This window comes from Eurosta solidaginis, chromosome 4, assembly GCF_040869045.1.
Source record: "Eurosta solidaginis isolate ZX-2024a chromosome 4, ASM4086904v1, whole genome shotgun sequence".
NCBI classification, from domain to species: domain Eukaryota; kingdom Metazoa; phylum Arthropoda; class Insecta; order Diptera; family Tephritidae; genus Eurosta; species Eurosta solidaginis.
Window position 1 is genome coordinate 197029851 of NC_090322.1, and position 23581 is coordinate 197053431.

The 23581-nt window shown below is 36.4% G+C and overlaps 1 protein-coding gene and 1 long non-coding RNA gene across 3 annotated transcripts in view; one reads left to right on the top strand and one right to left on the bottom strand.

Annotated features, from left to right (window-relative positions):
• Nucleotides 1-21359, bottom strand: part of LOC137250871 (uncharacterized) — a 132703-nt gene extending 111344 nt beyond the window's left edge. Inside the window, exons 1-2 of one of the 2 annotated variants that reach the window (XR_010953106.1) lie at nt 21301-21359; nt 20394-20796 (exon numbers count right to left, since the gene is read on the bottom strand). This is a non-coding gene — a long non-coding RNA (uncharacterized lncRNA). Of the gene's footprint in view, nt 1-20393; nt 20797-21098 lie in introns of both variants that reach the window. The other variant, XR_010953107.1, reaches the window with a different exon arrangement.
• The window catches only part of Mct1 (Monocarboxylate transporter 1), an 854653-nt gene that overhangs the window by 559358 nt on the left and 271714 nt on the right, over nt 1-23581 (top strand). The window contains exon 3 of the mRNA XM_067784501.1: nt 13403-13446. The gene's annotated coding sequence lies outside the window, so the exon portion shown is untranslated. The remainder of the gene's footprint in view (nt 1-13402; nt 13447-23581) is intronic.

Below are 23581 nucleotides of genomic sequence, written 5' to 3' on the forward strand. Positions count from 1 at the left end.
TGAACAGGTGAAGGAGAAATATGTGCGCAATTTTGTTTGTTTTTTCTAAAGATTCTACGAAATTGAACAAGGAGAGTTTTAGATGAATAAAGAAAGTAAAATTTTGGTGATCTTTTGGTTTTAATATAATGAGCATTTTTCCATAGAAAACTTTTAGATGTTGCAACAGAGGAAGTAGAAAACGTATTTAATACAATTTTCAAATTCATATACTCACAGTTTTGTACAAAATACCTCCCATCCAACCAACAAGTTAAGTTGTCTACATGTCTACAAGATGTGAGTTAAACAGGGGCGTACATGTCGTATGAGTAACATTAAATTTCTAGTCTAAGGGGAAATGGAGTATTGCACCCACCTTTCACACATCGAAGCGAAGGTACGGGACCGAGTGGTCTGTTCAACCAATATTTGGTGACGCTATACTGCTATGGGTTTTCAATGCTCCCATTATGCTAAGCGTGACAGCCTGCATACACCCTCTAATTACTTGAGGTAGGTTCTTTTTTATGTAGCCTTCCACCACAAGGCGATTCCACAGTATAAGATAGTCTCCGCAATCGCTGTAAATATTCGTAGGCGGAGAGCGGTGGCGAAAGGCCCACGTACAACCCAGGACTATTTTACAAGTCTAAAGTGCTGCCGAGGACTTCTGCACTCATTCCCCACGTTGAGCTTCTTCAATTTTTTTTTTGTCTAAAATGATTCCTAGATATTTTGTGCAAGGTTTCACGTGCAGCGTCACCTCTCGTAGCGTAGAACTGGTCCAAGCTGGATCATTATACCTCCAAGTTAACAACACCATATCCCACTTGTCCGCCTTAGCGTTCAAACCGACATTAGCTGCTCCGGTGTGTATTTCTCAAAACGACCGATGCATCAGAGAGCTACAGCTAGAGCTGGAAGGAAATTTCCACTTACGACAATGCGCTAAACCTCATTAGCGTGCTATGTACATGTGACGGATTCCTGGTAAAGTCGCCTAAGCATTTGGTTGCCAAACAGCGTACACAGCAGATGTGATAATAATCCGCCTTGCGGTGCGGGCCTGTTTACTGATTTCGTGGCTTCATACAACCCTCACTTTAAAGTAATCTTCCCGAATTTTGACATGCAGCACATCCTGCTTATAGACACTATTAAAAGCTCTGGTAATAAATTTAGAAGACTCCCATGGCATGCTTCTTAAATTGCATGGCTTTCTCTTTATATAACCACCGTATATATCGGACTGCTTTAAGTGTACGCATGTTGTGTAGTGGAAAACAATTTTCATCCACGATGGACTTTATATACACATCTATCAGCTTCTCGAAAGGTTTTGATCAGAATTAATGTTAAGCTAATAGCCCTGTAGTCTTTGGTATACATATATATGACTGATCCTCCATGCTTTGGTTGCGATACGTGATTCAGTCTTATGCGCTCATCCAATATTAAGCCACCCTACGAAAGCTATACTCGAGATTTGTAGCATGGCAGGGAATATACTATCTAGTCCGGCGATTTAAACTTAGCAAAAATCTGCACGTCTCATTCGATCCTTATATCATTCACTGAGCTCAGACCATCTGCTTTGTAATTGAAGTGTAAGTGCTAACTGTTGGCTCTTCTGTGAAATATGAGTCGAGAAGCGCTTCAAGAGGCTCTTCACTACTACGTCACCAATCCCCGTTCTTTTTCTTTATTAGTCTCTGTGCTATATTTCCTCTATCTGAGACTTTCCTCAATCGGGCCATTTTACTGGAGCACTTGTCCACACAGACATTTTTCCATCAGGCTCTCTTCGCCCTGTGGACATCGCGATTGTAGATCATTAACAGGGATGCTATAATCGTCCCTGAACACCTGCTTTCCGCTACACTTGCCAACTTAAACACTTCTTTTCAGTGTCATTTAAGACGACAATACTCCAACTATTTTAAATCTTGTTCAATATTATAGGTAAATTTTTAGCTACTGTGAATGACACGGTCGACCAGTGGCCTAAGATGGGCTCTAAGTTGTCTCGCTGTCAACTCTGTGACTCATCCTAGCTTTCAAGGTACGATCACGAACCTAGTGAGTATTTCGTAATTTCAAAACGAAAATATATGGAAGGAATGTGAATACAGGAAACTCATGCGACTACTAACTGGGCAGCGGTTTATCAAGCGTCGAGATCTGATACTGCCCAGCTGCAGAAGAGATATCGTAAGTTAAGCATAATACTTAAAGAGAACAGAAGCCAACGTATTATACATTATTTATTAAGAAAGTTGAGAACAATCTTTTTTATAGAAAAAAAGGGGAGTTCGAGCTATCAAATGTTTTTGAGTGAGAGCTATAACCTTGGCATAAACCCCGAAAAGGTTTATTTAGGTCGAAATTCGTTCTACATTGTTTCAGTAGAAGAAGTTTGAAGTGTCTCGAAGTCCGAGAGGGAACAAAAACGCTCACTTCGTTCAGAAGGAATGGGCTTGAAATTGATCCATTTAAAAATTTTGTCATAAATATTACACCAAGCATTTCCCTTCGACTAACAAGAGTTGGAAGATTGATAAGCTTTAATCGATTAGTAGAAGGTGGAAGATTATATAAAGAGTTTCATTGAAAATTTCTTAAGGCAAATAGTACAAATTGTTTTTGTATTGATTTGAGACTGTCTTCATTGACTTGATATCGCGGATTCCAAATTACTGAGCCATATTCTAATATTGGTCCAAGTAATGTTGTATAAAGTGCTTTAGTTACACAAGGGACCTTAAATTCTTTGGACTACTTAACAAATGCAAAAACACCTTTGCCTTTATTAAATAAATAAATAAATGTAAGGCGCGATAACCTCCGAAGAGATTTAAGACCGAGTTTCTCTTCCGATTTGCGTCGTGCTCCTTTTTAATTTTTCCTACAAATTGGCGGGACGGGACCTACTTGCTTTATGCCGACTCCGAATGGCATCTGCGAGCCAGATGAGTTTTCACTGAGAGCTTTTCATGGCAGAAATACACTAGGAGTGCTTGCCAAATACTGCCGAGGGGCGACGGCGCTTAGCAAAATTGTCTTCTAATTGAAAAACCTTATTTCTAAAATTTTGATGTTGCTTTGTCCGGGGTGTGAATCCGTTTGAAGCAAGGAATGTTCCTCAGCAGACGCGTATGATCTGAAAAGTTTTACATCGTCAGCGTACATCAAGATTTTTGAGTATTTTATTGTATTGAATATATCGTTTATGAACAACAAGAACAGAATCGGACCAAGATGGCTGCCCTGAGGAACACTAGAAGAAACAATGGTGACCCCAGAACGTGTATTTTTGAAGATTACTTTTTGCGTACGATTACCAAGATACGAAGAAATCCTACATATAGACGGTTGACCGAACTTATAAATAAGTGTGATACTTTGTCGAATGTTTTACTGAAATCGGTGTAAATTACATCTAAATCCATTAGAAACGTGAATGGTAAATTCCAGTTAATTGGTAATAGTTGATTTCCATAACCCATGTTGCGAGCTTGCAATTATGGTGGACATAGAGAACGTTAGGTGGTGAGCAACAATTGCTTCAAATAACTTTGGGATAGCGGATAACTTTGCTATGCCCCGATAGTTTTCTATTGAAGACCTGCTTCCATTCTTATGAAGCGGGAATCTTTTCGTATTGAGCAGACGGGGCTGCATACGACTTGTAGAATTTCTGGCGCATCATTTGCTTGATAAGAACGCGTTCTTGTGCATAAGCAACATGGAAACTTAATCTTCCTGCTTGCTCTAAAGGGTCTTATGAGAAAAATTTTATATGAATAAGAACCTATGAGCTCCTTCGAGCACAGAGTTCTACTTCAATTCTTTGGTAAATGTAGGAGATTTAAAATCCATAAAAAACGGTGAGAGCACAATGTGTAGTCCGCCTTCTGTTTACGTACGAAAAAAGAGAGAAAAATCAGCAAAAAAAATAATGAAAGGCTTACTACTTATCAAAATTACAAAACCAAACGCATTTTTTGTTGACATAATCGTTTAAAATCCCTTTCGCAATATTCCTCGTTGACCTTGGCAACCTCGCGCAATACTAGGTCACTGCGTGCTCGCAGCTGAGTTTCTTTACCCTTCGTACTTTGTTTAATACACAGCGCATATTGTAAAAATAAAATAAGATATTATTTTACAACAAAACATTTTCACAAATTATGAACGTTCCGCAGCCCATGCCAAAGTAAACACATTAAGCCCACTTCACATTACCCCTATGACAGTTAGCCCGTTCATTCATATCCCTGGACCCTCTACATCTTTGTTCAAAATTTACTTCCTTTTCTTTATCTCTTTAGTTGAATGAAATTTTTACAAAAGTGTGTCAGTAGGCAAATTCCTAGCCAGGCCAACAAACAACAACAACAACACAACAGCAGCACCGATAACGAAGGACAACGCAATGCGTTGCTTTTTATTTGGGTTCAGTAAAATTTTCTTTTTCGCTGCTCCGTTAGATGGTTGTCGCAAAAACACAAACAAAAGCACTGAAGTGGAATTACTACTATTTGCGCAGTAACCAAAAATAACTAAATAATGTAGAGCGAAAAAAAATTAAAAATATGTTCTTTTGTATGTAAAGTTATCGCTTTGATGGCATCGCTGCTGTTCTAATTTTGTTGTGAATATTTTTGCACTTTGGCATTTTGAAATTTCCACACGAACACGCTTATGCTTTCAATTAGCTCCGCGTTTGTGTATATGAAGGCAGATGAGTGGCGTGTGGAAATGCATGAAAAGCAAGTAAGGAAGGCTAAGTTCGGGTGTAACCGAACATTACATACTCAGCTGCCAAATTACAGCTTGCAAAACTTTTAAACTACCTTCTTTTAAAAGTGGGCGGTGCTACGGCCATTGTCCAAATTTTACTAATTTTCTATTCTGCGTCATAAGGTCAACCAACCTACCAAGTTTCGTCGCTTTATCCGTTTTTGGTAATGAATTATCGCACTTTTTCGGGTTTTCAAAATTTTCAAGATCGAAAAAGTGAGCGTGGTTATAGTCCGATTTCGTTCCTTTTAAATAACGATCTAAGATGAGTGCCCAGGAACTTACATACCAAATTTCATTTAGATACCTCAAAATTTACTCAAGTTATCATGTTCACGGACAGACAGACTGACATGGCTAAATGAATTTCTTTTTTCGCCCATATCGCTTTGATATATAGAAGTTTATATCTATCTCGATTAGTTAATGCCGTTACGGGGTACCGTTATGCGAACAAAATTAACATACTCTGTGAGCTCTGCTCAGCTGAGTATAAAAATCAGGCACGGCGGGTACATAGCGGCCAAGCAGAACTGAAACTTCTTTTACAAGGCTGCCTTTATTTTGTATAGCTAAACATCGACAAATCTTCTGATCACTTAACAGATAGGTAATGTTTAGTTCAGTTGATTCTGACACACATGTTCACTGAAAGCAATATTCAAGCTGACGATCTACCGATCATTAAGAACATTTCTTACAAACTTGTACTGCTAATATCAAAGGATTCCATCGAGCTTGAGAAAACAACTGGTAAGAGGATGAATGCCAACTTGCTCGTTAAAGAAAGAGCTGGACCGTAATACCACACAGTATACTGACGCAGCGATGCGCGTGATGTGGGACCGTTACCGTGACGCAACGACCGAAGAGAAACGACTGCTCGCTTTCCAAGGCAGCCGTTTCTATGTGCCGGAGCGACTCGGGATTTTCCCGACCAAGGGCTTACATATTAGCGCAAGCCCATTTATTGCTACAACAACAAAACAACAACAACTACTAAAAAAACCCTTATTCTAAATGGCTATGATACCAGGGCCTTCAGATGCTCATAAGAATAATGCCAAATATTTGATTAAAAATTAATCTCAGAGATCACAGAGATATCTAACAGTTTGAAAGCGAAATACAGTAAAAGATGTTCACAAGCTAACGAGACTCGTGGAGTAGGGGGATTACAATATACCCGCCTGTCAAAAGAGACGACTAAATTACCCAAATGTTTCAACGGGTTGTGTAGTGCAACCCTTACAAAAGATTGCCAGCGCAATTTATAGCTTCTCTAAACAAATTGTCCACCTCACCTACCCGTGGTAAATCCTGTTTCTCTGCTGACCCCAAGTCCATCATGGGCTTAGAGGATGAGAGCGGGATGGCTTAATAGGTTCAATGTGGTCATATTAAATCTTTCCCGAAATGGTCGATATTGCACCTTAATTATGCTTCTTACCGAAATGTACCGGATCTATATCCGACAAAGGACCATCAATACCGATAACACTGCTCAAAACCCTAGGGGAGTGTCTTTATCGCTACAACAAAAACTCGCGGAGTTATTGGAAAAATCTAATCTTCTTTGAAACTAGGATTTTTTAAACGAATAGCCATTAGATCCATGAGCTAATACTTCACTTTCTAACTAACGTACGATTTCTTAATTTTTAAAGAGTTTGAAATTTTTTTATATATTAAATTTGATTACAATACCTACACTTCTGTTAACTTTTAGTTTTGGTTAAAGGAGTTTAACATAAAAATCCTGTAACTTGAAAACCTTTTTTTTTAGCAAAATTATAAATACAATATTCGCTATTACTCTTGTTTGAAGGCAACATTTGTAAATCTTTGCCGATGAAAGCTGTTTCGACCATGGCAAGGTTAGGTTTAACTACCCGGTCCGCGAGCACTTCGCACAGACTGAATAAGTCCATAGTGTTAGCAGAAGTTTGCTCAACGAACGAACAGAAAATTTCCATCAGAATCGAGGACTTATGTTATAAAATAACTCTTTCCTCTTGGCAAATACTACAAGCTTCTGGGATCTATGCTACTTGCTTCTTCTAGATCTGATAGTTATGCCACTCCTTAGAGCCTGGCGAGCGCGGCGTATGATCCAAAGGATTTCGATATATTTATAAAGACCCTATGCAGTGCCGTGTCTACCGACAGTACCGCGTATGCTGTCTTGCTTTTGTGTTTTGGAAATCAGCTTTTCATACATGTTGGACTTTATGTGCACATCTATCAGACTCTAAAAGATTTTGAGCAGAAATCTGTTGAGCTAATCGGTCTTTAGTCTTCAGGCTAAACATAACATGAAAACAATCTCGAAATGGTCGTTATATAATATTGAGAACAATCCTGCATCTATCCATAGATGATCCTAAAATGGTCACGAACAGGTCTCAAAATAATTGCAATGCTATTCTGAAAAGAACAAGGAATTGATAAGAAAAATTCCTGATATCGAGCGCCAAAAAAACAATTAAACTTTATTAGAATTAATACCTACATATTTATTATAAATACGATGAAACAAAAATTATGAATACACGTTTTGCCACTTTTTACTCGGATTGTCAAATGCCCCCATAAAATCTGGGGATTGTTGTAGGAGTTGATGATCCTTTGCCGGATATATATCCGGTACGTTCTGGCAGCAAGCACCAGTAAAGTAGAATTCCGACCATCTCCCACCCCCTAGTTCCATGAGAAACTTGGCATCGCCAGAGTCTCGCACGGTAAAAAAAAAAACAGGATCATGGGAAGTTGAGGCGTACTATAAAGTACGCTGGCGACCCCTTGAATCGTTTTGGTATTACGACAGGCATATCTGCTTGGGTATATTTAAGCCGCCTTTTCCGCTGGGGGATAGAGTAAGGTGCCAGCAACCACTGTTGTTTACTCTACGAGTAGAACACAGACGAAAGCTCCCTTCATGAACTTTGCCATCGATGATGTTAATGTACCCATGAAAAAATATATCCGTTTCCAATTTCCACATGCTTGATTTAGGTCTACGAAAAATATAAAAGTCATAAAAATGTAATCCAATAACAAATTGACACGATGACATAAAATAATTTTTATGGCCAATAAAGTCAAATCCCTTGGAAAATCAACTACCTGGTCTTGTGGTATGAGGTAGCGCATTTGTGTATGTGTAGCCATTAGACTGATTGTAATTACTTGAGGCATCCTGGGAAAATCTACTTTTTGTTTGTTGATACTTTGTTTGTTGTATTATTTCATTTTGCAAAAATTATGGTCTAGTTAGGGAAACGGAATTTATTTCGATGAAAAGTTTTGAAATATACTACTGGTATTAATATAATAAACTTAAAAACTTATCGTCGCTCGACATGACCACAGTCAATTTTTTGTGAAATTCTAGTTTTTTTTTAATTTTTCTTATATAATGTGGCTTAAAGAAAAAATCATGGAAAAGGTTATGTCGGCAAATATGTTCTCTATAAAAAATAATTAAAATAATGTTTCAGACATGTTGGAAAAATATTATTTTATATTATTTTTCAATAAAAAAACTTTTTTTCTCTGGACTGGAGTTGCAAGTGCTCGTGAAGCTTGGTATGTAAACATAAAAGCCTACGTCGAGAACACTTTGATAACAAAGCGATAGCTCGTCGATAACAACTCGGTAACCTGCCAATTTAAATCCGATGACTCCTCGATAATTTGACGAAAGTAAATCTATTCTGTTTCGATAAAAAGTCGATATTTTTTCAATAACTCTTCAAGACGTTTCCATTGAAAAATTCGATAGCTCTTCCATATATATTCGATTACAAAATGATATATCGACAAAACGCCGATAATTCGACGTTAATAAATCCAAAGTCCTACGAAAGTAAAACGATAACAAATCGATACTAGCAGCTTTTGGAGCTGGTCCTAGTGTCACCGGAACTATTTTTTTTTTACGCTGTCTAACTTTTAACTCGTCGCACTGTTAGTTTTAATATTTTATCTATGGCAATATTTGGAGCTATCACTGTCACCTAAAGTGGTCTACTCATAAAAAAAAAATTCTAGGCGCTTCTTACCTCCGAAGATATTTAGGCCGAGCTGTCCTTCCAAAAACCGAGAACTCCTCAATAATTCGCCGATAACTCGCTGAAAATAAATCGATACTCCTCAATAATTCGCCTTTAACTCGCCGAAAATAAATCGATACTGTTTTAATAACAAGTCGATATTTCTCGATAACATTGCAATACGTTTTCGTTGAAAAATCGATCGTTTTCGATATCAGTTCGATAAGTATTTAATAACAAAATGATAAATTGTCGATAAAATATCAATGAAACGCCGACAATTCGTCAATAATGAATCCAAAGTCCTTTGAAAGCAAGTAACTTCTTCGACAAGCGATTCATAAATTTTAGATAAAAATGGAAAACTCATTCATAGCGTTTGTTATCGACAACAAATATATAAAGTAGGTAGGTTGAACTGGCCGGTCCATGAGGACCTCACATAGACTGATTGAGTCCGTAGTGTTACCAGAAGTTTGTTTTAAGAAATATATAACAATTCGAAAACAAATCGAGAACGAATCTACATCGATAGCAAACCGATTGTAAATCCATAAAAAGCCGATAATAAACTGTAAACCTTCCATAAGAAATCTATAATACGTTGTCCGTTTGAGGTTTCGGTTGTGGTTTTAGTTTTACTAGTATCACCCGGGGTCGAAAATTCGACCAATACAATTGCATGCAGTTTTCTGTACATCGGACATACAAATTACTCTTTATATAAGATGTGTACACAGTCCTATTCGCACAATTCTACTCCTATGTTCAACAGAGTTTATATTAAAAGTTACTGTTCTGCTTGGTTGATGCTCTATTAAAATGCACCAAAAAGTAATTTTTGGAAAAAATGGTACCTAGCAGGTTTAAATTCCAAGCTGACGATATGATAATAAAATTCTACGAGTGCACATTTCCTTTGGTTACGGATATATATGTACATATGGAAATTTGAGTTTGTTTGGTAAGTACCACACCTTTTTTCAATTATACCCCAATCTTCGTTAGAAATTTGACATTAACATTATTGACAGTTTTGCCAAGTTTCAGCAGTATAAATAAATCGGTACAGGAGAGGTGCGATATGGAAAGAAACATTTGTGTGGGAGGTACCTCACATTCTTTTTCAATTCTTCTTACTTTTCTCCACTGATATAATATCGAAGTTGGACATCTGCCTACCAAGATTCATTGCTCTGGTATTAGTACTCTTAGAGATATTTGAGTTTTCATATGTTGGTATATATCAGATTCCACGCCCCGTATATATCATAACTACCCCCTCGAACTATTTCCTACAAATTGGTGTACATTCTGTTGAAATTGGTCAAACGTGCGTCCAAAAAATAGTGTTGAAAAATTGGCGTGTGTTGCATTTATATATTGAAAAATTTTGTTTCCTCCCACCATATATACTCAAACATATTGCTCACTGATATACTAAAACTTATTTAACACTTAGATTCTGTATTCCCAATACAGTGAGCAAAGATGTTGGCACATTAAAAAGTTGATTTTTTATGTCCAGTCTAATATACGTACTTTTGTATGTTTTTGAAAAGGAAAACATAAATATTGCATGCCCTAAAACAGTTTGTGCTTATTGGAAATCCAACAACAAAGCTCCAAAATTTGTTGATGAATGAAGTCAGCGCTCGGGTAATTCGTGGTGATACACTAACCGCTGTTACCGATTGCGGGTACATTTATCAAATAACAACAACAGCAATAACAACAGTCAGGTTGACAACAATAAATATAAACGATACAACAAACAAACAACAATAAAAATATATACATATGTAACCAAAAACTAAAATTATAAATGACACACTTTTGCAAATTAGAAATATAAAAACAAAATGCATGAAAAATTTGGATATGAATATGTATTCACGTGACAAAAATAATAAGGAATATGAAGTATACATATGTATGTATGTGCGTGTGTTTTGTTATGTAGCAACTTCAGTGAAAAGGTATATTAGAAGAGACAACAATGTATGGAGTAAAAAAAAGGAAAATATGCCCACCAATTTTGACCTCTGGTCTTAAGAGGAGTTGAAAAAAACAAACATAAGTTCTTGGCACCCTGTAAAAGCAGGAACATTAAATAACGTTAGCAACCGTAATGAGACTCAATGCCTTGAGGCAGCTTCAGCGCTGACCATACGGTCATATTAGTAAAGCGTAATCAATGATTGGTCAAACAAACCAGCTCGTTTACTACCTGCTCTTCGGCGGGTCTCTTAGAGCCACAATAGGTGTGGAAAGTTGGCCCGATGGTGCTCAAATAGCAGACGAGCCAATACACATTTATACCGATGGTTCTAAAGTAATGGAATGTGTAGATCCAGCACTAAATAAATCCTACAAGCTATCACATTACTGTAGTGCTTTGCAGGCGGAAATAGTAGCCGTGACTCAACAGTAGAAACACTGCAGGAGAATAACTTAAACTGCAGCCCCTTAAATGTTTACATTGACAGACCAGCAGCAATTGTGGCTATAATCTCTCATAGCATAATATCAAAAAGTGTGTTAGAGTGTAAGCAATCCCTGGAAACAATCGGGACAAGGAAAAATATACATCTTTATTGGGTCCCTGCACATATGGGATTAGACGCAGATGAAAAATCGGCGAAGCTAGCTAAACAGGGCGCATCGTTCGAAGCTTGTAAACGTTCCAATCAGATTGATCGATATTAAAAGCAGATGTGAGCTGAACATGATCGATCAAACAGGAGAGGCGTGAACACAAGCATGGGACTGCTAAGTGTCGAAGATCATGTTTGGGTCTTACCAACTTAGAGTAACAAAGTTGCGCTTACCATTAAAAGAAGAGACTATAGAGTGATGGTTATTCTAACTGGATACTGTCTTCTGGCATCTTTTGCTTTTAAATTAGGCATTGTAAGTGTTAGTAGTACGCTTTGTTCTCATACCCTGCGCTCGCAAGATTAAGACTCCAGCTATTAGGGGTGACACAGCTATCACATCTAAAAAGTGCAAGTTGCACAGGTTCCAGAAAGCTTCTAGTATTTGCCATAGCCATTATAACATAGGTTATTTGCTTCCGATATGGGTTTTCAGTATGGTCACTGAGCAAACTTCTGGTAACACTATAGAGAAACTCAGTTTACGTGAGTTCATCACAGATCAGCCAGTTCAGTTTTACTCTACTTTCATTGGTCAAGTTTTGGCCCAGCTGCTCTAACCATTCAGCTATCACAGTCACTCTTTCGTCTTCTTAATTTCTATTCCTATTATTTTTCTTAGCAATTTATTCTCCATAGTGCTGCGACATCTGTAGAGAAAACATTGTGAAAATATTGGGATTACTCTTATGACAATGATGCTATAGTGCCGTATTTATTGACACCTTTTTACCCAGTTCACAGTACCTCAAGGATTTATTAGCAATATTTGTGTTGTTTTATCGTTTTTCGCCGTGGTGTGGTGGTAGCGTGCTCCCCCTACTACACCGAGGGTCCTAGGTTCGACTCCGGGGCAATGTGTGATCAAAAATTGAAAAAAAAGTTTATTTCAATTAGAAAGTAAGTGTTTCTAATCGACGTCGCCCCTCGGAAGTGGTTTGGCAAACAATCGGAATATATTCCAGCCATGAAAAGCTTCTAAGAGAAAAATCACCTGCCTTACCGATGAAGTTCGGAGCCGGCATAAAGCATGTAGGTTCCCGTTAATTTGTTGGGAAAATTAAAAAAGGAGCACGACACAAATTGAAAGAGATGATCGTACCAAATCTCCTTGGAGGTTAATCCTACCAAGTATTTATTTTTATTTTGTTTATCGTGTCCGACAAAGGAGGTTCGCAGTTCCTTAAAGTGATCTGTTCAGCAAGCTACGGCAGTTCTCTAAAAATTTTCTTTTTTTCTATGCTTATTTGAATATTTTTTCTATAACAAAAATATATATCATATATGTATATTATTTCTAATTGCTGTTTTTATGTATGTGTAGGGTCCCTTTTTCGCTCTTATTTGGAATCAAAATCTATAAATAGAGTTTTGGTTGTAAAGATGAAGATTCGGGCTATTAGCGAGCTTTGGGCAATTTTGGTCGTAATGCTTTTGTTTAGCTATATTTTATTAAAATAATTTCTTTAAAATAAACGATTGTGAGCACACAAAGAAATCTATTTGTACTATGGCACTATTGTGAATATTTGCACTGCATTACCGGTAGTTGCTACCATATGCTAGATGGCAGCGCAAGCTGTAAGTTTTAATTGATTGATAGAGCAGCTGATTTCTGTTGACATTTGATAAGAGACTTTTATATTGGTTGCCTAAGATGCGCACAGGTCCGGTTCGTGTACTTATAATAAAAATATAAATAATGACAAAAAATTTTACTAAGCTCTTGAGCTCAATTTGAAACCGCGATCTTACAAATGAAAAAACTGATAGAACAACAATCAAACTAGATTTAAATGTGTGCTTTTAGTTTCCTTAACTCATATTTATTTATTTGAATTTATGCTTATTTACATAAAAAATTACTTTGATTTATGTTAAAGCGTATTTTCTTTCAAATTGCAGATTACGATGAGTCGACCTAAGCTGCTCCGCAACAGTGATATGAGGTAAATAAATTACATATACATTTGTTTATGCTTGTAATTTTTCTTTTTTGTTGCACAATTTTTCCTTCATTGTTTTGACAGTTTTGTGCGCTCTACATTAATTATTTTAGAATGCAAAGCGCGTACATTCTGAAGCTCAAACAAATCGCCTATACGCCGTAAATTGTAAAAATCATTGTTGGTGTGTAAAGAATTGAAAAATTCTAAAAAAAAGAATTTGTGTCATGTGCATTTATGTATGTGTTGTTGTGGTACTTGCATATAAGCGTATGCATAGGTGATGCTCAGCTTTGTATATTTGGCTGAAAAAGGAATGCCAACTTTTAAAAGCTAACCGAATATATTACTGTGATTGTATGTTGTAGTGGCGTCACGGTAAACCCAAAACGTGACGCATTTCTCATCATAATTCCGGGGAATGGTTGACGTTAAGAGCCTTCCGCGATTTACAACCAGATTGACTGAATTTTGTGTGTGTTAGTGCAGTCGGGTGGCTTCGTGACACACGTATTTGTTGTCGGCTACACGTTGATGAAAATCAAAATTTTTTGATATTTTCATTTGACGCTAGCTTATTTGATAGTCGCGGGGTGTGATTGACAAAACGCAGTGTTGTATTTAGTTTGTGTCGACATTCAAAATGAACAAGTGCGCGGAAGAACAGCAATTCATATTAAAATTTATTGAAAATTATCAATGTTTAGCAGCTTTATGAAATGTAAAGCTTTTATTATTATTTAATAAAATTTTTATTAATTTTTTTATTATTTAATAAAACTGCTGTAGTTGCAAGTAAAAAAAATCATCATCCGATGACGGCACATTCACGTCCGAATGCTGCGGTTTCTCAATGTAAATGTTGATTGATGGCTTTTTATTTGATAGTCGCGGGGCAAGCGTCAAATACCCGACACGCACACATACAAAAATTCAGTCAATCTGGTTGTAAATCGCGGAAGGCTCTAAGGAATACAATTGTCTGGTGGTGAAAGCGCTCATATTTCCTTGCTTTACTGGAGCTTTGTAGTTTTTTATGAACATTTCTAATGGATTGAACACAATTGTTTCTTTTTTTTTTGCATACCTTTCATGAAAATTCAATGAGTTTGTCACGAATCTCAAAATAATAAGCCCTTAAAGGAAAATAGATAGACCTAACAATAAGTATACAAAAATTATCAGGATGAAGAGCTGAGTTGATTTATCCATGTCCGTCTGTCTATTTGTATGCAAATTAGTCCCTCACTTTTTGAGAAATCTTGATAAAATTTGATGAGCGGGTATATTTAGGTGTCCGATTCGACATTTGTCGGAACCGGTGGGATCGGACCACTATAGCATATATCCCCACATACAACCGATTTTTCAGAAAAGAGGATTTGTGTCATATCTTCCACAATTTATCAGATTGAAGCTTCAAATTTCTCCATATGCTTTCGCATTGTAAAGAATTTAGGGAAATTCCGCTTACTTGCAACCTTCTACTAACATCCGAATCACTAAACTGTTGAATAAATAACCCCACTATTTAATAAAGCAAAATGGCCTTTATTAAAGTACTTCACAATAACACTTCTACTTCTCGACAGATAGCGTGCTTAAATCAAACTGATTACTAATTCTAGAATTTAACTTAGTTATCAGCTATAAAATTACCAGCTATAACTACAGATGCGCGCATATATGTGAGTGATACTCGCACAAATTATTGCGTACTTTTGTGAGCATCTCAGATAAGATATATGCATGTGTTTGTGCGTTTTCTCTCCGCTGCGTGTGCGTACATATGTGTAGACATAATGATTGATTCGTTTATGTAGATACAAGTGACTGCTTGCTTTATTGTTGTTGTGGCTTTATTTACTTAGTATCAGATTAGTGATGTAAGTATCACTTAGGGTCACTAATATTCGTCACAGTATATGACAAATATTGTTGTCTGGAAAAATTATAGAGATCGGCGGTATATATATTATATACCCCATATAAACTGTCATTTCTGCCTCTCTTGTAACGGCTAGAAGCTTCAAATTTCATCAAATACTTACGTTTTCGGCATACATTGTTGAGATAAGTGATTCATGGTCATAGCTATTTTATGCTGACCACAAAAACCGTGAAATTTTGCATCCTCACACAAAGTGCTCACCTATTTTATTTCTTTTATATTAGGTCGGTTGAATGTTTGTCAGCTTTTCATGCAAATCTTGTAATCAATTTTTAAGTAACTTCTCATTCAGCTACTAACGTGACACTTTACACATATGTTAGAACACCGTGAGAATGCAACAAAAGGAAAAAAAATCGTTAGGTGGAGCACGGATCGAAATAATTAGATAAGAAGTGGAAAATTTTCAAACCAGCTTTTAAGTAACTTCTCGATGAGGTAGAGAATGGAAATTTCAAACTTAATTCAGAGGTCGATGACAGCCGATGACACGATACAAAAAGATTCGCTAGGGGGCGGACGGGATGAGATATTTAGAAAAATCGCAATAAACCGAGGGAATCTTGGGATTGATTTTTGTGTAAGTTCTCATTGAGATACAACTGTAAAGCTTCACAAATAGGATAAGACGCCGAGAAAATTTAAGAAAAGGAGAAAAAGATTCCGTTAGGTGGCGCACGGACTGAAATATTTAGATAAGAATTTGGAAATTTGGTGTTTTGAAATCGATTTTAAAGTACCTTATCATTGAGCTACAAACATGAAACCTCAGAGACAGGTTAAGACACCGCGACGAAGGAACAAAAGGAGCAAAAAATAACGTTAGATGGCGCACGGATCGAAAAAATTAGATAATAATTTGGAAATTTGAAGCCGTGATTTTTAAGTAACTTCTCGATGAGACAGATGCTAAAAATTTAGAGCTTAATCCAGAGGTCGATGACAGCCGATGACGCACTACAAAAAAATTTCGCTAGGGGGCGGACGGACAGAGATATTTAGAAAAATCAAGCGGAGAGAAAATTGGGATTGATTTTTATTGGAAGTTTTCATTGAGCTACAAGCGTAAAACTAAATAGATAGATTAAGACACCGAGAAAATGTAAGAAAAGGAGAAAATAAAAATAAAATAAAAAAAATTTAAGCACTTCTTTTATATAAATTGACAAAAATCAGCGAAAAATGTCTCCTTATATAAAGACATATTCTTGCTAAACTTTAATTTTTAAATTTTGACATAGAAATTCCAAAAATATTTGTGAGAAGTAAAAATATAAAGGTGGAGCGCAATTGATTGACTAATAATATCTCCTTTCCTACCAACTTTCCAATCCAAGTAATGTGCGCTCCGCTTCTATATTTTTACTTCTCATAAATATTTTTGCAATCTCTATGTCAAAATTTAAAAATCATTTTCTCTCTTAAATATGTATGAGTAGCAACACCTGCGCTCAAAGAAAAAATCGTTCTAAAACTAATGAAACAAGTTCAAAATTAAGAACATTCGTTGACAAAAGTCTGTTAAATATGTTTTTTCTTAACTCGTGACCGATGGACTTATTTTAAAAACCGTTTTTCCAAGCACACCATTCGCATTTTATGACCAGTTTGGTATTGATGTATGAACCTTCTGTGCTCATTTCAAGCACTACTTGGGCTTGATTTAAGATTTTACGCTCTCGCACTTCGAGAACGATTTATGGTCGATTTAAAATTTGTTGGTCTCAATTCAAGAACGGTTTGTGCTTGATCTTTGGGGGGGAGTGGGAAGGAAATTTTTTAAGTAGTACCCATTTATTTATTTTTTTATTAATAATAACTATTATATTAATAACAAAAAAACTAGTATTAAAATTCAAAAGATGAAAAAACGCCTAATAGAATGCCTATGCTCTGAATATATACTTAAAACATTTCATAACAAGTTTGAGAATTACCTGTGCATATGTGAATGGAACTGAACGAAAAATAAGAGTTAAAAAAATAGAATATAAAAAAATTGTTTTAAAAAACTTCAAAGTTTGACGGTGATCGAACTCGCGGCACACGATCGCAACCGCAACACCATAGCCGCTGGGCGACTACAACTGCTTGTTAGCTTTTACCAAATGTTCTATTTAACAATGTAGTGCACACGAATTGTACCGTTTTTTTTTTTTTCTTGAACTTAATTTAAGAACTGTAACGACAGCCTGTTGTAGTGGATGCAACATAAATTTATCAGAGCCCTAGGAAACACGTCAAACCAAATCGCCCCATCGTCGAACATATAAAGCAACATCGAACAGTCAAACCAGTTGCCAATGCCTAGTGCACAACCATGTCAAACCCTACTTCGTGTGTGTGAATGTATGTATGCATGGAAAGTGGTTTTCTTTGTGAAAGCGTGAATGTCTATATAGATAGCTTGTAGGTGTCGGTTTTAGTGGCTGTGTGTACACTCAAAACGGACCTGCAACAAGCTTCAAGGTCGTCACCCGGCGAGGTTATCTCTGGACCGCAGCCACTCAAAAGTTTATAGAGGGAAAAGAATTCGTCATAATTGCATGAAAGCCGGCGGGAAATCTATAAGGAGGAAAACCTAATATATTAATAAAAAAAAAAACCTTAGCGCTATGTTATTATTAGCAGTGGAGAGGAAACGCAACATCAAATAATCCAAGAAAGGAAAAACACAAAAAAAAAAAAAAAAAAACACAGCAACCACATAGAGGACGGAGAGACTGGCAGCGATTTAATTTTAATAGCTTTGTCTGTATTTATATGTGTATAATTTTTGTATGCGCCAGCGAAGTATTATTTTGTGAGGAGAATTTAGCCTGGGGGTAGTTCCACGTATAGGGTTCAGTTCAATTTTGTTTCACGAAATTTTTGGTTCACTTTTTTTGTTGAATATTTTCAGAAATCTTGTTTTTTTTTTAACAATTTGTTTGTCAACTTAGGCCCGCTGATCTTGATTTTTTTGGTATAGCTTTCCCTAACTTGTGGGGAATTTTGAATGGAGATTTTGTTTTTGGCTTCACCTACTAGCCTTTCAGAGTTCACAGGATTTATTGCTTTGGCTTGTCACAATTAAAAAGAAAAAATAAGGGTGGGGAACAACACAGAAAAAAAAAATACCATATGAATATACATGTATATATAAATGTATAGATATATATATATATATATATATATATATATATATATATATTGCGCGGAAATACTTTTTAAGCCTGAAGACTTGCTCCACTTGGCAAATATTTATTTTGCACAGCACACTACACTGGATATTTACCTAATCACTTACTATTTTTATTTAATTGGTGCCGGCACCAATCCATAATTCCATTTTCTTTAACACCGTTTAAATTGGGCTCCGGCGTTTTAGCCCATGACCGCGTGACTAAAGCGGAAACTCATCCAAAGTAGCTCCTCTCTATAATATATCGCGTTAGGCATTGGAAGGCAGATCACTTTACTATCTGTCCTTATTCATCGTTAGGTAAATACATAGGTGTTTTATTGTAACTTGTCAGCACGGCTCTCCGAGATGCGGCGCCTCATCGAGGGATAAAGCGGTAAGTGCAAGACAACAATACACCACGTTTACATATTTAGTACACGCAGTTTTTTTGCGTACTTATGTATATTCTTTTGCGTTTGTTTGCTACCTTTTTGGCATCTGCTTGGGAAAGGGAGAGGAATTTGGTTGGATTGTGAGAAGCCCACAGCAGCGGCCGTGGTTATAGAACCACTTAAATGAAAGAGTGTTAAGCATTACAAATCCTAGTAAATTCTTTTATATAATTCGCTTTACACATTTTTTTGCGGTTATTTTTATATTTCTATGTTGAAATTTAATATTAGCGTAGCAGTTTTTCTTTGAATTAAAGCACATGATGTAAAATTAGAAAATACCTTTGAGATATTTTAAGTATAAGCGTGAATTTTGAGCTGAATTTTTCATTACACAATTTTTAGAGGTTTAGGCCCTTAGACGTAAGAATCATAAATTTCTGTTGGATTTTTTTTATTCACTAACTGAAATAAACATAAGTACGTTTATAACGTTTAAGAAAAAAATCGAGTTGGATTATTCCTATTCTTCGGTATTTTCTTTGGGTTAATGGATTGAGATACAACTATGAGTAGATAGGATTAACCTTTTGTTTGGTGTAGGCGTTGCGCAGGTGTGGAAGAGGGGGCGTGTGTATGTCGACTGACATGGACAAATGCGAGGGTAATTAGGGACTTTTTAGACTTTTGACGGACGGACTAGTGTCAGGCGAAGGGGGCTTCGCTCGGGATAAGGAGTCATAGCGAAGCCCAAGTGTACATTCTATATGTAGAAGAGGGAGGGCAGACTCCACCTGACCTGGACGGGCCTTCTTTTTCCTATCGCCTTGTCTGTTTCTCACCCTATCTCTATATGAACACACAGGCATGAATCCCTCTATTTTTGTTTACGGGTACTGTAGGCGAGGGCGGTGGAAAAGACCCCCCCCCCCCCCCCCCCCAACCGACGAGCTAGCCAGGGCTCGCAAGCATGCCTGCTTGACACCGTTCCTTACCATAAAAACAGGTACTAACGTAACAGAACATTGGTCTCATTAATAGAACATTTGTTCATATTGTAAGACCAGCCATTCTCTTTTCAAGAAAATGGTGTTAGTTCAAGAACAAGGTTGTTGTTTTAAGAACAGGTCGTTCATTTTTCAAGAACAAAAAATTAAGAACATGAAAAGCTTTAATTGAGTCCGGTCGTGCTGGATTTTAGAACGGCGTTTTTCTCTGTGTGGGTATGTAATATTCGTTTCCACCCAAACACAAACTTTCTCTTGTAAATTTTAAAGAAATGTTATTGTTCAAATTAAAAAAAATATATATATATATATATATTTGCAAGTGTATATACTTCTACTGGCGCTCCATCTTTTTGGTTTCATTTTTGTTTATATTTGAATGTAATCACTTTTTGTACTGAAAAATATTTCAAATATATTATTTATTTACTCACCGCACGTGCCTCGATTTTCATGCTCCAATAGGTTAGCCCCAAAAGGACGAGGGACCAAAGTTGCAGCATTTTCAAACTTTTCACTGTAATTGTGTGCAATATTTTATAAAGTTGACTTAGCGGCACAGAAAATTTTTCAATAAATTTGTAATATAAAATACACAATTCAATGTTGTTTGTATGAGTTTGCGAGGATTTATAAACCTCGAAGATTTTGCACTTTTAATATAAATCAACTGCACAATGCTAGCGAAATATAAATTTTTGGCACTGTTTTCACTTATTTTTATATTTTATTTTAATAGTTGTTATTGTTTTTTATTGAACTACGTTAACAACACTTTTTAAAATTCACTAAATTAAGTAATTGCTAAAATGTATTGTTTTGTTGTCATATTTTTAGCTGCAAAAAAATTAAAAATAAATTGAAAAAAATTAAGTAGATAAACAAAGTTGACTAATACATTTTTACAAACAAAATATAAAAGAAATTTGCGTCTTTCTTTTGCTTAGTCAACATCTTTTTAATTTATGCCACCAAAACATGCTACATCACTGATTATTAATAAATGTTGACAGAAAGGCACTCGAAAGTAAATAACCAAACACACGTACACCCGGCCCCACCAACAAAATTAGCCGCAGGACAGTACTCGAAAAGGCGTTAAAGCAGAATGACGTTAAAGCGCGATTGTTAACTCACACCTTTAAATTCCTTCATTGCCTTTAAGACTCTTCAGTTCACTGACTCGACGACACTTGTGAAAAAGTAAATCAATACCATATGAACCACTAATTAGTTTAATTAAACTTTTTTATATAAAATCTTTTTTTTATAAACCCCTCTCCGTTGTTTTCACACACATAAAATCTCCATCTATGTAAATAATAATAACACTTCTCAAACCTTATCAAATTTTAACGCCCGTTTTTTTACTTTCCGTCGTGAGTACCGCACGCTTTCACTGTTCTTTCGATTCTGACATAGCAGACTTAAGGATGCTACTTTAATAACAAATGCAAATATCCTTACATGTGCACAAAATATATGCGGCGAATTCAATACTCGTTTGCCGAAAGCTTTGTTTGGCAGCGAATTCGTAGCGTTCGTAACTCTAAGCGCTCTCAACTTTCATTTCGTAGTCATATAACTCTCTCAAGGACATTTGCGGCTGTCAACTGGTCAAATTATTTTACATCAAATTTTGCTTCTTTTCAAATTCGCTTAACCATTTTATATACCCAATTGTGCTGATTTGGAGTCAAAAAAAAAAAAAATCGGCCAACATACGAGCGTGCACCCCTTGAGTGGGTGAAAAATTCTCATCTCTATATAAAAATGTGAAAGTATGTGCAGGGTCGGAGCGTTACGCCTAAACCACACCACTGCATAACGCAAAAATATACACAGTTCTATATTTTGCCCACTGTTTTTTTTACAGAAAATGTCGGGTGGTGGCCCATAAAATGATGTAGGGTGCTTGAAATGCGGTATATGTACTTCCGTGACTAGCTCATTATTTGAGAAACTTTTCTTTCCGGGAAGTGGACCAGGGGCTGAGCTATTCCAAAAAATCTTACTTATGGTGCTATTCTCTTAAAATTTTGGTTCTAGGGTACATCTTTGACAAGGATAATACTTAAGAAACTTTTCATTCCGGGAAGTGGATCAGGGGCTGAGCTATTTTAATAAAAATATTTCTTTTGTACGTGTGGGTGTTTAAGTAGATTTTAAGATGCTTTAGACTAACAATTTGGTCTGTTCTCTTTCTTAACATTCCGGGAAATGAACCAGGCACCGAGCTTTTCTGAAAAAATTATGTATGGTGCGAGTCGTTTGAAATATTGTACAGGCATACTTCCTTGACTAGATTATTATCTGGTAAACTTTTATTTCCGGAAAAGGTAACTTTATAATTAAAGACCGTAGATGGTCTAGACGTGGATTTCGGTTCCATATGTTAAACCCTTTGTTAGTGAGGGTTTAACAAGGGACGATGGCTAGGAAGACGAGCAAGATGGAAACGGGAGTCATACGATACGTCTTATGTAGAAAAAAGAAAAACAGAGATGCGAATGGGAACTGTAAATGGGGAAAAAAGAGAAGAGGAAGATAATGGAGAGGAAATAAATTGGGATTAGGAAAGTAGGTAATGAGGATAAGAGCAAGAGACGAGAGTGGAATGAAATAACTAGAAGTATATTGCGCGAAGAAAGTGGGATAAGAGGAGAGAAAAATCGAGAAAGCGAAAGCAAGAAGATACACAGGAAAGCCATGGAACAAACATGGAGAGAGGAGGGAGAGGCAAGAAGACACAAACTTTTTTTTTGCAGAAGCTAAAACATTTCTCAGTTTGCTGGTAAAGTAGATACAAATACATATCGAGCAGGACAAAATCTGCTGGCTACTCTAGTTTTTACCAATTTGTGAATTTATTTAAAATTTTAAACGATAAAACTATTTGTGAGTGAAAGTACTATTGCGTTTACAAAAGTTATATCTCGTTTTATTATTTTACTATTCTTCATATTTTTTGTGCTTTATTTATACCCAGCGTTTACTTGTACACATGGGTATTTTAGTATATCTCCAATCGATGGTGTTCCGAAAGCAAGGATTTTGTAACTCGTCGTGAAAGGCCCCAATTTCGTTTCTTCAGGGACGATTTCCAGGCCACATGAGCTAGCACACCGTGTTCAAAAATCCCTGCAATATATTGCCCAGATTGTCCAGAAATTTCCTCCTGACAATGTTTTGCCAGTTCATCCGAAAAGGTCACCACTAGTCAGCTTTTGCTTCCAGCTCTCTCTTTTATTATCACAATACAATGGAGAAGAGCTATAATAGTCCCCTTTGGCATGTATCTACATACTCTTCCATCACCTATGTGCCCCTATCTTCACCGCTAAGATTATCATTTTGCATAGAAGTTTGGTAATTAATTTGACCATAACTTTCTCGACTCCTCAGCCACCCAGAGAATTTTCAGTGGCTCATGACAGCGCATTATTTAACGCTCGTTCAGTGTCAATAATGGCACCGAAATCATATTCTCTGTGCTGTAGGGTCCCATCTGTACCTTACAATCGAATGGAAAGCTATTTTCATTGACCTACATATCAATTAGCCACAAAAATATATTAAAGAGAAACGGCGACTACAGGATTGGTCTGAAGTCCTAAAGTGA